The sequence below is a fragment of the Erpetoichthys calabaricus genome, chromosome 1, assembly GCF_900747795.2.
Source record: "Erpetoichthys calabaricus chromosome 1, fErpCal1.3, whole genome shotgun sequence".
Classification (NCBI taxonomy): domain Eukaryota; kingdom Metazoa; phylum Chordata; class Cladistia; order Polypteriformes; family Polypteridae; genus Erpetoichthys; species Erpetoichthys calabaricus.
Window position 1 is genome coordinate 229,891,132 of NC_041394.2, and position 16,584 is coordinate 229,907,715.

Here is a 16,584-nt window from a genome sequence, read left to right on the forward strand (position 1 = left end):
GACTGTCATGGGTGATTTTAAGAGCTTTGTAAGCTCTTCCATAGAATGAAAATCTCCCCAGTCCGGCTGGGCAAAGTTTTTAGGGAGGCTTTTTAAAAATATAAAGCAGGCTACCTGCTGCACTATTTGGCAGGTGGTTAGTTCAAATGGCCTTAGCCATGCTGCCACCTGCTCCCAGAAGGCCATAGCCTGCCCCTGGATTGATCTCTCTGGATCAAATTCCCACTTTTTTTATTAGTTTTTCCTGCTGGACTGGGGATAGCCCATATTTATCTGGGACCTCAGCCCCAATGGGCGGCTCAGCTCTCTCCTCCAAGAGAGCATAATAAGCCCATTTTGTTTCATCCCCAGAAACCAGCCTACGCCTGTGTGTCTCTATCACACTCTCCATTTGGTAAGTTATAAGCCCAGTGTTGTATTTGGGTAGCAGAGCCTGTACTGAGTCCTTCCTGACCCCCAAATGCACACCCCCCCAGAAACTCGGCCCTGATACTTTCCTACCTGGTTATTTTCATGTCCGAGTCCCGGTTTCTTCTGGGACTTCATCCTGCCGACTACACCACTGTGATAATCAAGAGTCTAAGACATCATAAAGGATTGGGGCAGCCACCCGTATATTGTTTTTCCCAGCTGCAAAAGGGTTGCAATAAGTAGCACGATGTGCATATCACAGAGTCCAAAACAGAACTGACTATAGTAGCCCAAGATGGAGGCTTTAAAGGCCTGTAGAGGAACTGATGTCATCAAAATGGCCGGAACCAGAAGTGACGTCAACAAAGGGGCCGGCTTCGGAAGTGACATCAGCAAAGGGGCCAGCTTCAGAAGTGATGTCTTCTGAGACGCCAGAACCTTGAAGGATTTCCCAGGAAAGGTCTGTAGGGAACTCAGAAAGACAGCCAGTACACTCCGCCGCCCCCTGGTCGGATGTTTTATTACACTCACTCAGACCCTTTAGCTGCCTCCTACTCGCACGTGTGTGACAAATGTAATTAGCAAAATGTAAAAATAGGTAATCAGGTGCAGCATTTATTTTTTAACCAATTCATTTAATTTGTGGTCAATATCACATAGTGCAGCCCTTATATTCCTTAGTTCATTGGCCACATCTCTTACAGCATCCACTATTGCATTTTGTGACTCCAGAACAGCGCCAATCAGCACACAGCCAGATAGCCTCCCAGCAGTTTCTGAGGCAGAGGTATGTGTGCAGCCAGTGCCAAATGACATGCTCGGCACAGCAGCACCATTACCGCCAGAGCATTACAACAGGGGTCAGCTTTTGTAATATTGTCTGAAACAGAATACAGTAATCCCTCCTCCATCGCGGGGGTTGCGTTCCAGAGCCACCCGCGAAATAAGAAAATCCGCGAAGTAGAAACCATATGTTTATATGGTTATTTTTATATTGTCATGCTTGGGTCACAGATTTGCGCAGAAACACAGGAGGTTGTAGAGAGACAGGAACGTTATTCAAACACTGCAAACAAACATTTGTCTCTTTTTCAAAAGTTTAAACTGTGCTCCATGACAAGACAGAGATGACAGCTCTGTCTCACAATTAAAAGAATGCAAACATATCTTCCTCTTCAGAGGAGTGTGCGTCAGGAGCACAGACTGTCAGAAACAGAGAGTAGAGAAAAGCCAAGCAAAATGACACCTTTTATTGGCTAACTAAAAAGATTACAATATGCAAGCTTTCGAGGCAACTCAGGCCCCTTCTTCAGGCAAGAGAGGAAAGCAAACGAATCAATAGGGCTGTTTGGCTTTTAAGTATGCGAAGCACCGCCGGTACAAAGCTGTTGAAGGTGGCAGCTCACACTCCCTCCGTCAGGAGCAGGGAGAGAGAGAGAGAGAGAGAGAGAGAGACAGAGAAAAACAAAGTCAAAAATCAATACGTGCCCTTTGAGCTTTTAAGTATGCGAAGCACCGTGCAGCATGTCGCTTCACGAAGCAGCTGCACACAGAAGGTAGCAACGTGAAGATAATCTTTCAGCATTTTTAGACGAGCGTCCGTATCGTCTAGGTGTGCGAACAGCCCAACTGCTCATACCCCCTACGTCAGGATCAGAGAAAGTCAGCGCAAGAGAGAGATTGAGAAAAGTAAGTAGGGTAGCTTCTCAGCCATCTGCCAATAGCGTCCCTTGTATGAAATCAACTGGGCAAACCAACTGAGGAAGCATGTACCAGAAATTAAAAGACCCATTGTCCTCAGAAATCCGCGAACCAGCAAAAAATCCGCGATATATATTTAAATATGCTTACATATAAAATCCGCGATAGAGTGAAGCCGCGAAAGGCGAAGCACAATATAGCGAGGGATCACTGTAAACAGATGGTGGGCTGCAACTCACCTTTTCATGTTGACTGTGATATCTGACCACTTTTTTTCTTTCGGGGCACTGTGTGACTTTCTGAACTTGATCTTTTGAGTGTCTCCACCACGCTTTGTTGCTTATACCACTATGTAAGCCAACAAATGGTACGTTTTTCCTTGCTTCCACTTCACATTTGCTGAAGTTCTTTTTTTCACGTGCCTTTTCCATTGTTTTTTAACCAAACACTGAACAGAAGGTGATATTTATATTGATTTGCAAATTAAAACACCATATATTCTCACGTATAAGTTGGGTCTTGAAACCCGAAAAATCAATCATAAAATCAGACCCCGACTTATACACCTGTTCAAAAATGCAACAATTGCATTTTTTTTACATCTTCTTGCCTCCGCCAATCTCGAATCAGTTTCTCAGACACATCGAATTTTGTTGCAGCAAAGCAGTTACCAATTTCTTTTGCTACTTTAACAATGTTTAATTTAAAACCAGCTTCATATTTTCTTCTGATTGAACACTCCATCGTAGATAAGAGATGCTCTTATGATAAAGGTGTATGAGGGTATGAGATACAAAAAACACAAATCAGTGCAAATGTTGCTTTGGAATAGTACTGGTATTACTGTGTGGTCACGTAGGCACAATACATAGAAAAAAAAAAGCAGTGTTCTCCATGGTTACTCTCTCAGGTGGGCGTTAGCATATCATAATCTCTTGGGCCAAGAGCTTGACTATTCCGCATTTGACTTATATGGCCGACATTATAAAATACTGGAAATTATGCTGTAAAATCAAGCCCCGACTTCTCCACAAGTATACCGTATATGGTATGCAAAATTCTGGGAGGAGTTGGGGTGGAGCTGTAGGTGCATGCATTGCATTAAATTTCACATTGGTTGGTCATTTGAAAAGAAGAAGTACGCGAAACTTGACATACTGTACACACAGATTTATGCATCTGGATTTTTCCACTTTTGTCTGTACGCCATGTTTTAGTATGAATTCTATGCACAGCATTATACATGAGGCCCAAGGTCTTGTGGGGCATCCCCAGTATGCAGTGGTTAGTACTTACCAAAAACAGTCCAAGGAAGGACAACCATACTGAGTGTCCAAGCTTCAATGATGCTCATCGGTGTATGAAGCCTAGCCTGTCTGATCCAATCCCACAGAAGGGCTACTGTAACACAAATTGCTGAAAAACAGAACACATAGTACATCGCAGCTTGCTACATATAGGGTAGCGTAGCCACAGACTCGTCAGAGTGTCCAGGCAGATCCATGTCTGCCATCAAAACTATCTGTGATAGGCATGCGAGTGTCAGAAGTGGACCATAGAGCAATAGAAGATGGCCTGGTCTGACAAATCACATTTTCTTTTAGATTGTATGGACGGGTGGATTTATGTACACCATTTACCTGGGGAAGAGATGGGCAATGTTCTGCTGTGAAACCTTGGGTTCTGTCATTCATGTGGATGTTACTTTGACATGTGCCACCTACCTATAGACCACCTACACCCCTTCATGGCTATGGTATTTCCTGATGGCGATGGCCTCTTTCAGCAAGATAATGCACCCTGCCAAACTTAGTTATTTAGGAATGGTTTGAAGAACATGACAAAGAGTCCAGGGTATTGACTTGGCCTCCAAATTCCCCAGATCTCAATCCAATCGAGCATTTGTGGGTTGTGCTGGAAAAACAAGTCTGTTCACTGGAGAACCCACCTCGCAACTTACTGGACTTAAAGGATCTGCTGCTAACGTCTTGTGCAGTCCATGCCCATAAAGTTCAGAGCTGTTCTGGCAGCAAAAGTTGGGCCTACACATTATAAGGCAGGTGGTTTTAATGTCATGGCTGATCAGTGTATGTGCTCTGTGTAAAAGATGAAAAATGTTAAAATGAAGGATTGGTGTTTTTTTTTTTTTATTAGTGCCAGAATGCTCTTTACTTAATTACTTATTTACTTATCACACATTTACTTCATCCCAATGGGTATTCTATAAATTTGGCTGTGATTTGAGTTAGGCTATATGACATTAATGTAACTGGTTGCTCTTTGTGCAGGAGGGAGCAGTCTAACCCATTCTAGCCTAAATTTATCTGTAGATACTACACAATCATTTCTTACTAAATGTGCAGTAGGTAAGCAGGCAAGTAAATTTATCAACAAAAAGGAAAAAACTGCAAAAAATAACAATATTTCCCATGCAACATACTTTATTCCACACTATGTGTCAACCCATTAGGCTTCTAATTCAGTAGAATCCAAATATACAAATATTTTAATAAAATCCAAAGATCCATAAATCATTAATCGCCAATCCTCAGTAACACTTAGCATCTACATTAAAAGAAGGTACCCAGGAACACTCTTCCTCATTATGCCTCTTCTATCTTGAAATAATTGTTAACTATAACTACATTCCAGTTGGTTTTACTTGGGTCTATGAAACAACAATCTAAACCTCACTTTCTTGACTGAAAGCCATAGTATCTGACTGAAATAAAACCACAAAGCCACCCCTATGCTTGGTATCTGCAAGCATTTTGCTGGGTTTACTGACTTTTTCAGATTCTACATATTCTAGTCTACACTGTTCTAAATTCTTGTTAACGATTCACACTCAAAACTGTTGAAAGACTTTGGACTTTATTTTCATAAACAGACATGGAGGTAACAAACCTGTTTCTGTGGATTTGAAAAAACTTTTCCTACATACTAGCCCAAAAGCAACATTTTGCTCCAGTCATCCTGGAATTTTGAGATATAACAGTCACACATTTTGAATGACACTCTTTGTTGGTCCATTAGCTTCTTGTAGATAGGTCAGGTTCGGATCAGGCCAAGTTGGGGAGCATACACTAGTACAGCGTGTTGCCACACCCACCACACAATGTGGCAACACCCAGGCAGACATGCGGTCCAGTCCTACACTCCAGAAATTGCCATCTATCTGCTGCAGCAAGGTGTTATGTGTGCGTCCCCTTGGTCTGGTCTAACCACTTGGATCCTCAACAATGAGGATCTTGCAAGTCGGATCACCCTCGGGGAGTCACACCATATGGCCGTAGTGCTGTAACTGATGCTCCCTCACAATGCAGGTAATGTGGTTCATTTGGGTCTCTGTGAGCGACTGCTTGTTTGACAAAAAGTCAAGCCATTGGTACCCAAGGATTCTCCAAAGCGACACAGTACCAAAGGAATCCAGTCTTTGTCTCAAGTCACTGGATAGCATTCATGTCTCACTATCACATAGCATAACAGGAAGCATAAAGAATCTAAAGACTTGGACCTTTGTCCTTTTGCAAAGATATCAGGAGCACCATACAACCCTTTCCAGTGACCTTATAAGCCCCTCCAATGCTCTCCCAATCCATCTACTGACTTCATAGGAAGAGTCACCAGAGACATGAATGTTGCTGCCATGGTAAGTAAGTAAGCCTCTGAATACGGTCGACACTCACTCTGCAGATAGACACACTGCTGTTGGCTGTGACCAAGAGGTCATTAAAGGCCTGGATTTTGTTTTTTATCCAGGACGCTCACAAACATGGACACTCAGACTCCTCACTCAGACTCTCGAGAGCCCCAAGCCTCTACTGACTATGCGAAGATCACAACATCATCAGCAAAGTCAAGATCAGTGAAACTTTCTTTACCAACAGATGCCCCATAGCCGCTAGACCCCACAATACTCAATCCAAGCAGGCATTGGACAGAATAGGAGCAAGAACACACCCCGACAAACCTGAGAATCAACTGGGAAAAACACAGAGGTTCTGCCTCCACTAAGCACAACACTCACAGTACCAGTGTACAGGCTGGCCATGGCATCCATCAACTTCTTGGGGATCATGCAAATTCTCAGGATGTCTCACAGGGAAAAATCAACAAAGGCTGCAAAGAAATGTTCATGTTTGTGCTTGATCAGAACCCTCAGTGCCAAGATGCGGTCTCTGGTAGGTGAGCAAGTGATCACGGATCCTACTGAGGATGACCCTAGCAAGGGGCTTACGTGGCACTGAGAGCAGTGCTATCCCTCTGTAGTTGCCACAATCCAGGAAAATACCCTTCCCTTCCAGGTAGTGACGACAAGTCAGTTTTCCAGTCAGGTGGGAGGATGCACGTCTCCCAAATAGAAGCAAAGACTACTTGCAATGCCACCATCCTGGAGAACTTCACCCTGGATACCACAGATCCCTGCAGCCTTCCATATCCTCAGCTGGTTCACCACCTGTGCATTCTCAGTGAGATTGGGTGGTCCAATGTCCTAGCCAGAGGATCAGCTTTAAACTGCTAATCAAAGTAGCCAGCCCAGCAAGTCACAACTGTAGATAATATAATAATAATAATAACAACAGATATATTATACAACAAATTAATGAATACTAGGGGGCTTTGTCCCCTGCTCGCTTCGCTCGCCAACCCCCGTGTTTGGTTTTCCGGATACACACTTTTAAGATTTTTTTTTTCTTTGAATTGTTGCTATTTCATTAGTTTCACTTTTATTTCAGAACTTATGATATACAGGTGCTGGTCATAAAATTAGAATATCATGACAAAGTTGATTTATTTCAGTAATTCCATTCAAAAAGTGAAACTTGTATATTAGATTCATTCATTACACACAGACTGAGGTATTTCAAATGTTTATTTCTTTTAATGTTGATAATTATTACTGACAACTAATGAAAGTCCCAAATTCAGTATCTCGGAAAATTAGAATATTGTGAAAAGGTTCAATATTGAAGTCACCTGGTGCCACACTCTAATCAGCTAATTAACTCAAAACACCTGCAAAAGCCTTTAAATGGTCTCTCAGTCTAGTTCTGTAGGCTACACAATCATGGGGAAGACTGCTGACTTGACAGTTGTCCAAAAGACAACCATTGACACCTTGCACAAGGAGGGCAAGACAGAAAAGGTCATTGCTAAAGAGGCTGGCTGTTCACAGAGCTCTGTGTCCAAGCACATTAATAGAGCGGCGAAGGGAAGGACAAGATGTGGTAGAAAAAAGTGTACAAGCAATAGGGATAATCGCACCCTGGAGAGGATTGTGAAACAAAACCCATTCAAAAATGTGGGGGAGCTTCACAAAGAGTGGACTGCAGCTGGAGTCAGTGCTTCAAGAACCACCACACACAGACGTATGCAAGACATGGGTTTCAGCTGTCGCATTGCTTGTGTCAAGCCACTCTTGAACAAGAGACAGCGTCAGAAGCGTCTCGCCTTTGGACTGCTGCTGAGTGGTCCAAAGTTATGTTCTCTGATGAAAGTAAATTTTGCATTTCCTTTGGAAATCAAGGTCCCAGAGTCTGGAGGAAGAGAGGAGAGGCACAGAATCCACATTGCGTGAGGTCCAGTGTAAAGTTTCCACAGTCAGTGATGGTTTGGGGTGCCATGTCATCTGCTGGTGTTGGTCCATTGTGTTTTCTGAGGTCCAAGGTCAACGCAGCCATCTACCAGGTAGTTTTAGAGCACTTCATGCTTCCTGCTGCTGACGAACTTTGTGGAGATGCAGATTTCATTTTCCAACAGGACCTGGCACCTGCACACAGTGCCAAAGCTACCAGTACCTGGTTTAAGGACCATGGTATCCCTGTTCTTGATTGGCCAGCAAACTCGCCTGACCTTAACCCCATAGAAAATCTATGGGGTATTGTGAAGAGGAAGATGCAATACGCCAGACCCAACAATTCAGAAGAGCTGAAGGCCACTATCAGAGCAACATGGGCTCTCATAACACCTGAGCAGTGCCACAGACTGATCGACTCCATGCCACGCCGCATTGCTGCAGTAATCCAGGCCAAAGGAGCCCCAACTAAATATTGAGTGCTGTACATGCTGATACTTTTCATGTTCATACCTTTCAGCTGGCCAACATTTCTAAAAATCCTTTTTATGCATTGGTCTTAATTGATATTCTAATTTTCCGAGATACTGGATTTGGGACTTTCATTAGTTGTCAGTTATAATCATCAACATTAAAAGAAATAAACATCTGAAATACATCAGTCTGTGTGTAATGAATGAATCTAATATACAAGTTTCACTTTTTGAATGGAATTACTGAAATAAATCAACTTTGTCATGATATTCTAATTTTATGACCAGCACCTGTAGATAGATAGATAGATAGATAGATAGATAGATAGATAGATAGATAGATAGATAGATAGATAGATAGATAGATAGATAGATAGATAGATAGATAGATATTTTATTAATCCCAAGGGGAAATTCACATACTCCAGGAGCAGCATACTGATAAAGAACAATATTAAATTAAAGAGTGATAACAATGCAGGTATAACAGACAGATAATATCTTTGTATAATGTTAACATTTACCCCCCCGGGTGGAATTGAAGAGTCGCATAGTGTGGGGGAGGAATGATCTCCTCAGTCTGTCAGTGGAGCAGGACATGGACAGCAGTCTATCAGTGAAGCTGATCCTCTGTCTGGAGATGATACTGTTTAGTGGATGCAGTGGATTCCCCATGATTGACAGGAGCCTGCTCGGTGCCCGTCGCTCTGCCACAGATGTCAAACTGTCTAGCTCTGTGCCTACAATAGAGCCTGCCTTCCTCACCAGTTTGTCCAGGCGTGAGGCGTCCCTCTTCTTTATGCTGCCTCCCCAGCACATCACCACGTAGAAGAGGGCACTCGCCACAACTGTCTTGATAGAACATCTGCAGCATCTTATTGCAGATGTTGAAGGATGCCAGCCTTCTAAGGAAGTATAGTCGGCTCTGTCCTTTCTTACACAGAGCATCAGTATTGGCAGTCCAGTCCAATTTATCATCCAGCTGCACTCCCAGGTGTTTACAGGTCTGCACCCTCTGCACACAGTCACCTCTGATGATCATGTGGCCCATGAGGTGCCTGGTCCTCCTAAAATCCACCACCAGCTCCTTGGTTTTGCTGGTGTTCAGTTGTAGGTGGTTTGAGTCGCACCATTTAACAAAGTCTTTGATTAGGTTCCTATACTCCTCCTCCTGCCCACTCCTGATGCAGCCCACGATAGCAGTGTCATCAGCGAACTTTTGCACGTGGCAGGGCTCCGAGTTGTATTGGAAGTCTGATGTATATAGGCTAAACAGGACTGGAGAAAGTACAGTCCCCTGCGGCGCTCCTGTGTTGCTGACCACAATGTCAGACCTGCAGTTCCCGAGACGCACATACTGAGATCTGTCTTTAAGATATTCCACGATCCATGCCACCAGGTATGAATCTAATCCCATCTCTGTCAGCTTGTCCCTAAGGAGCAGAGGTTGGATGGTGTATGTAAAAACAATATTTGGAATCTTTCGAGTCCCAATATGCTGAATCTTTTAAATGAGGTCAGTGAGACATGTGTTTAATGACTTTGTACCATAATTCAGGATAGGTTTCTCTGCTTGGAATTTCAGCACAGGCAAAGCGATCTACATCATCAGCAGTTAATAATTTTTTTGCAAAGTAACCAATAAATGCATGTGAGGTAAATCCCATTTTTGAAATTCTCTGACTTACAGTGCATCCGGAAAGTATTCACAGCGCATCACTTTTTCCACATTTTGTTATATTACAGCCTTATTCCAAAATGGATTAAATTCAATTTTTCCCTCAGAATTCTACACACAACACCCCATAATGACAATGTGAAATAAGTTTACTTGAGGTTTTTGCAAATTTATTAAAAATAAAAAAACTGAGAAATCACATGTACATAAGTATTCACAGCCTTTGCTCAATACTTTGTCGATGCACCTTTGGCAGCAATTACAGCCTCAAGTCTTTTTGAATATGATGCCACAAGCTTGGCGCACCTATCCTTGGCCAGTTTCACCCATTCCTCTTTGCAGCACCTCTCAAGCTCCATCAGGTTGGATGGGAAGCATCGGTGCATAGCCATTTTAAGATCTCTCCAGAGATGTTCAATCGGATTCAAGTCTGGGCTCTGGCTGGGCCACTCAAGGACATTCACAGAGTTTTCCTGAAGCCACTCCTTTGATATCTTGGCTGTGTGCTTAGGGTTGTTGTCCTGCTGAAAGATGAACCGTCGCCCCAGTCTGAGGTCAGGAGCACTCTGGAGCACTCTGGAGATGTCTCTGTACATTGCTGCAGTCATCTTTCCCTTTATCCTGACTAGTCTCCCAGCCCTTGCCGCTGAAAAACATCCCCACAGCATGATGCTGCCACCACCATGCTTCACTGTAGGGATGGTATTGGCCTGGTGATGAGCAGTGCCTGGTTTCCTCCAAATGTGACTCCTGGCATTCACACCAAAGAGTTCAATCTTTGTCTCATCAGACCCAGAGAATTTTCTTTCTCATGGTCCGAGAGTCCTTCAGGTGCCTTTTGGCAAACTCCAGGCGGGCTGCCATGTGCCTTTTACTAAGGAGTGGCTTCTGTCTGGCCACTCTACCATACAGGCCTGATTGGTGGATTGCTGCAGAGATGGTTGTCCTTCTGGAAGGTTCTCCTCTCTCCACAGAGGACCTCTGGAGCTCTGACAGAGTGACCATCGGGTTCTTGGTCACCTCCCTGACTAAGGCCCTTCTCCCCTGATCGCTCAGTTTAGATGGCCGGCCAGCTCTAAGAAGAGTCCTGGTGGTTTCGAACTTCTTCCACTTACGGATGATGGAGGCCACTGTGCTCATTGGGACCTTCAAAGCAGCAGAAATCTTTCTGTAACCTTCCCCAGATTTGTGCCTCGAGACAATCCTGTCTCGGAGGTCTACAGACAATTCCTTTGACTTCATGTTTGGTTTGTGCTCTGACATGAACTGTCAACTGTGGGACCTTAAATAGACAGGTGTGTGCCTTTCCAAATCATGTCCAGTCAACTGAATTTACCACAGGTGGACTCCAGTCAAGCTGCAGAAACATCTCAAGGATAATCAGGGGAATCAGGATGCGCCTGAGCTCAATTTTGAGCTTCATGGCAAAGGCTGTGAATACTTATGTACATGTGCTTTCTCAATTTTTTTGTTTTTACTAAATTTGCAAAAACCTCAAGTAAACTTTTTTCACGTTGTCATTATGGGGTGTTGTGTATAGAATTCTGAGGAAAAAAATGAATCTAATCCATTTTGGAATAAGGCTGTAACATAACAAAATGTGGAAAAAGTGATGCGCTGTGAATACTTTCTGGATGTACTGTAAACTTCAAAACCTTACTTCTGACATATCACCTGTGTCTATATATTCGATCTGTATTTGCCTTTTAGTTATTTCTCAGAGTAATAATTTCTCTTTTTTTGCACTAATGCAATGTTTACTTTCTTTTTTTGACACTGTCGTTTTTTTCTGCTTTCATATTCTGTATCTTGCTCTGCACGTGTTTCACACCTACGTCTTTTGAATTCCAGTTTTCATTATCTCTAACCTGCTCTGCATGTGTTTGGCCCCCTTTTTTTAACCTCTTTATGACGTTTTACTTTGTTTTCTACTCTGTCTTTTATTTCTGACCTCGCTTTGTCCTGCTTTTTTGTTAATGACACCTGGTCCGTGGTGATTATTTTCCCTTTTTTGAGTAATAATTTCCGTTTGTTTGCGCTACTGTGATCTTTACTTTCTTTTTTTTTTATGTTTGCGCTACTGTGATCTTTACTTTCTTTATTTTTTATACTTTCTAATTTTCCTACTTTCATTGCGCATACTTTCATCATTTTCCTACTTTCAACACGCGTTTTTTTTTTTTTTGAGCCTTTCGAATTCCACTGCTTTCATAATCTTTAACCTGCTCTGCATGTGTATAGCGGCAACGTTTCTGAACGTGTTTATGAAGTTGTGAAGGTGAAAAGACTTTGTTTTCCACTCTTTGCCTTTTATTTCTGACCTCGATTTGTCCTGCTATTTTTTCAATTACACCTGATTCTGATGATTAATTACCTTCTGTTTGCGCTAATGTGATCTTTACAATCTTTTTTTTTATACTGTAGCGACTGATGTAATAAAGTGTCACAAAAGTTCTACTTGAACAATCTCCGACTTCATAACCCCAAACACAACTTTCTAGCACCCTCTCCGACCCCTCCTCCCCTGGGTCTCGCCCCCCCTTACCATATCAATCAATACCCCACTATCAGTCTTCCGTGCTGTATTCCGCCCTCCCTCAATCAGACCTAACGGTCACTTAAAACAAAAAGGCTTCAACCTGGCTGGGACGCTACAATACTTTCGAATTTTACTGCTTTCATATCCTGTACCTTTCTCTGCATGTGTATCGCGCCATCGTTTGTTTGAGCCTTTCGAATTCCACTGCTTTCATAATCTATCTGCCTTTTTTTGTCTCCAACGCTCCCAACACTTTTGGGTCTCTTTTCTCCGCGCTCCTCTTTCTTCTTTGCTTTTAGTCACTGACGTTTCATCTAGAACGTATTGTCCTTATACGCTTTGTATGTGCTGAGAGCACAGGATCTGTGTGTGCTACGTGCCTTTAAATGACTGAGTGTTTTGCTGGCCATGCTCTTATTTGATATGAAGGGCGTTTCTTGCAAGAATATCATGTTCCACAACCCTGCGAGACGGCCCTGGGACAATCTCTTGGCACCAAGTCTCATGTTTACGGTCCCCGCAAGACGCTCCGTGGCCAGTCTTTTTTGTCTCGCGGGTCTTTTAAATGTCTTCCAAGAACTTCTGAGATGATCGCATATCATCGCCCTGCTTTTTCTTTCCAGGGTTTTTTTTTTTTATAATAGAGAGATATTTAATAATAATAAAAAAATAATAATACAACTTGTAGATAATATGATGTCAAGTTAACAAACCAGTGGCAGCAGGGAAAAGAATACTTGGCAGAAATAGGAAACAAATTGATGCTGTCTGTCAGGCACAGCAGAACCAGGGAAGCTATGGAGTTTAAAGATATCCATCATCAATATATATAAAATGCTAAAGGTTGTGTCAGTCTGTCACATGATTACTTGCAGACCACTGGGGCTAGTACCTTGATCTTAGTTTTAATTGTAAGCTGATGTGATACACACTGGTGAAGCAAAAAATGTGCTGAATGGCGACCTCTGTGAAGTTATCGTGGTTCCCGTCTTTCCTACGGCAAACTGGTCAAGAAGGTGACATGGCAGAAAGATAAACAAGAACAGTGACATCTGCTCAGCATGCAGCAAAGAGCAGAAGCCAATTACCTGATAAGAAGAAGAAGAATGACAGCTCTGACATCCACTGTGCATCAAGCACATATGGCACAGCAACCCGCTGGTACTCAAAAATTACTAGTGTGGGAATTATCATCTTGAGAGGACTAGTGGTCCTCATGTTTCCTAGTTGTCTAATAAAGATACATATTAAACCTTAAGCTTTGTACAATTTCTCTCATACAAAAAATGAGCTGTTGGTGAAATCTTGGGAGATGGAAATAAAAGTGTTCAATAAGTGATGTATTGACGTAAATTAGTAATGTAATTTTGAAGACCCATATATCCAAGGACAAGCTGGGAGGCATTAAACATCTATGGAGAGGACTAGTTGTGCTACCCATCTAAGACATTTTGATGTGTAAACACTCAAAAGCAGACCTCAGTGTTAATGTTCACAGTGCACCATCTATTGGAATGTGTTATGTAATGCATTTACTAATAAAATACATTGCAGTTGTCAATCAAAAAGATGGCGCATAAGAATTTGTAGGAATAAAATGAATTACCAAAAATATTTTTTATGCACCACCTGAATAAGATAAAGCAGAAAGGGCTTGGTTTCCTTTACAATAATAATAATATACATACCATATGTCTTTACCAAATACATTTATTTATAAATCACTTTTCAAAACAATGTCTCCAAACAAGCAATTAAGAAGATAACAGCAATCATAAGCAAAATGTAGAAGATCAATTAAGTGCAAAATAAAAAAATACAAACCAAAAGAACACTCAAGTGGATTAAAACAATAAATCAAAATCCTAAATGGTTATAAGTAAATTAAAATAAATGTTTTAAGGCACATCTAAAACATGAAGGTAAAGTCCCACTTCTCAAACTATTAAAGAAATAAAGTATATCACTGCAACTATTTCTAACAGCACATAATTTATTTTTGAACGCAAAATTTGCAGGAATCCAATCCTATAGAAAGGCCAAAGCCAAAATACACAAAATTACCCAGACTTATTCAGGCAGAAGTCACTTTAAACTTAATAATTAATTAACTTCATATACATTCTTGGAAGGTGTTAAGAACTCTGAAACACTGGGAGAAAACACATGCAGATGTGGGAATGACATACAAAATCCACACTGAAAGTCGAGCTAGATATAGTTTTTAAACCGAAGATATGGAGTAGTAAAAAAAAAAACTTAAATTATCTGCATGATCCAACGCTTATTAAAGATTACTCAAAGTAAAAAGCACTTTTCACTTTGGAACTTTAGGCCATGGGAATGTAAATGTCTGTGAAACAAAATACAAAATTATTATGACATGCACACATTACAAACACTGACTTGGGTAAATTCAGTAACAACGACATCGGTCAACAACGACATAGGATGAAGTGTAAACTCTGTGTGCAGTGTTCAAAAGAATTCATTCAAATGCCACACATGTGGAGGTATCGCGGCGATTTCGTACCTGCCTGACGAAGCATGGCGCCAGCAATGGAATTTCGGATATAAATTGTGTCACGCTTGTAAAGTGAAACAATAAGCTATCATTCATTTGTGCGACCCGAAAACAAAGAGTCATTTTCCATTGAACTGCATTGCCGCATACATCCTTACGGTTACCGCCTGCATTGTCTACTGCCACACCCTCGCTAAAGAATAAACTGAACAACAAGAGCGGGAATTCAGTTGCGCAACACTTGGAATGGAAGCGCGCGCACGAGGCTCAGCCAGGGATAGCGCCGAAGAAACAGAGCGCCGCAAAGGATGCTCAGCGCTCAGTAGAGACTTGAGTATCCACATTTAAGTGAAAGAAGTCCACACATAGACACTCCGGAATTGCTACGAATGATGTTGTGGACGATGTGCATGGTTTATAAACAGTATAGTTTTTTTTATGTATACATAGTTTAATATAAGGTACTCGCTTATTCGTGAAGCATGAACTGGGTCGGGGGTACGCGGTAAGTGTAAAGAGATGCTCCATTGTTAAAATTAAAGTTGTTTAAAGTCGTACGTTTCTTTTTTTGTGAATCTGCAACTAGTTTTATCCTGCCCGTTAAAATGTATATATTTTTGAACAGTGTATAATATTTTAAGCATTTCCTCGTAATCACTGTGGCTTAATGTAACCCTCTCGCGCGAATGAAATGAAATGCATCTTTTCTAACATATATCGCAAATATCTGTAAATTGCAGTATGTTAATACATTTCAGCTGTTTACGTGACTTTGGCAACATAAACATACTACTTTCTCTTGGATTGTAGAAGCAGGTTCATGGCCAAAAATGATACAAGACGACAAAAGGTAGTGTAAATCATTGAACGTTGTGGTGGTATTATTATTATTTTCAATTCAAATTATATTGTAACATTTTTAACTTGCAGGATTATTTTGAAAAGAAAAGACTTCTAAGGAAGACAAACCTTTTGGGATTATCGGCCTCAAATGCTCATGGAAATAACAGCAGCATGGATCTAATTACAATGTTTGTTGTAAATCAGATTTCAGCAAATAAGCTGAAAAAAGGCAAGTATTGCATTGTAAGACTAAAGGTTATTAGTAAATAGAATTGTAATGGATAATATGGCATTGATTTATCAAAGCTGCCCATGTCCATTGGTATCCATTCATCTTATACTTTGTGAGGCTGTTGGAAAATAGTATTGGTTATTGAATCATGGCACAGATATACCTATATCCCTGAATTCCCCCAGATTCAGACCTACACGCGTGACCGTGACCCAATTTTTTTTTTTGAGTTGCATTTCAGTCATTATACACACATAGGATTCTACATAGCCCTGTTACTATGAAATTGAAACAAAGATTCTCAAACAATCCCAGAGTTGAGTAATTTATAATCTTATATATAAACGTCTATACGTTGGAAGTGTGTGTGTCTGTCCGGCCTGGAAGTGAGAGGTGGAGTCAGGGTAAGGGCTCCACCTCTGAGGATACACAATCGAGGCCAGCACATCGGGAAAGCGAAACCTCTGAAGAAAGAGTCACTTGCTTAGTGGCTAATACAGAAGTGAGGCGAGCACATCGCCACTAATACACAAACAAGGTGAGCATGCTGGCAAACGGAAACTTCCAAAGAAAGACACTCGCTTAGCCACTAATGCACAAATGAT

At 41.6% G+C, this 16,584-nt stretch overlaps 1 long non-coding RNA gene across 1 annotated transcript; it reads left to right on the forward strand.

Annotated features, from left to right (window-relative positions):
• The first annotated feature begins 15,222 nt into the window (after positions 1 to 15,222).
• LOC127529919 (uncharacterized) lies at positions 15,223 to 15,972 on the forward strand. Its single transcript, XR_007936525.1, has 3 exons — positions 15,223 to 15,409; positions 15,715 to 15,754; positions 15,835 to 15,972. It is a non-coding gene; the product is annotated as an uncharacterized LOC127529919 (long non-coding RNA).
• The last annotated feature ends 612 nt before the right edge of the window (positions 15,973 to 16,584 follow it).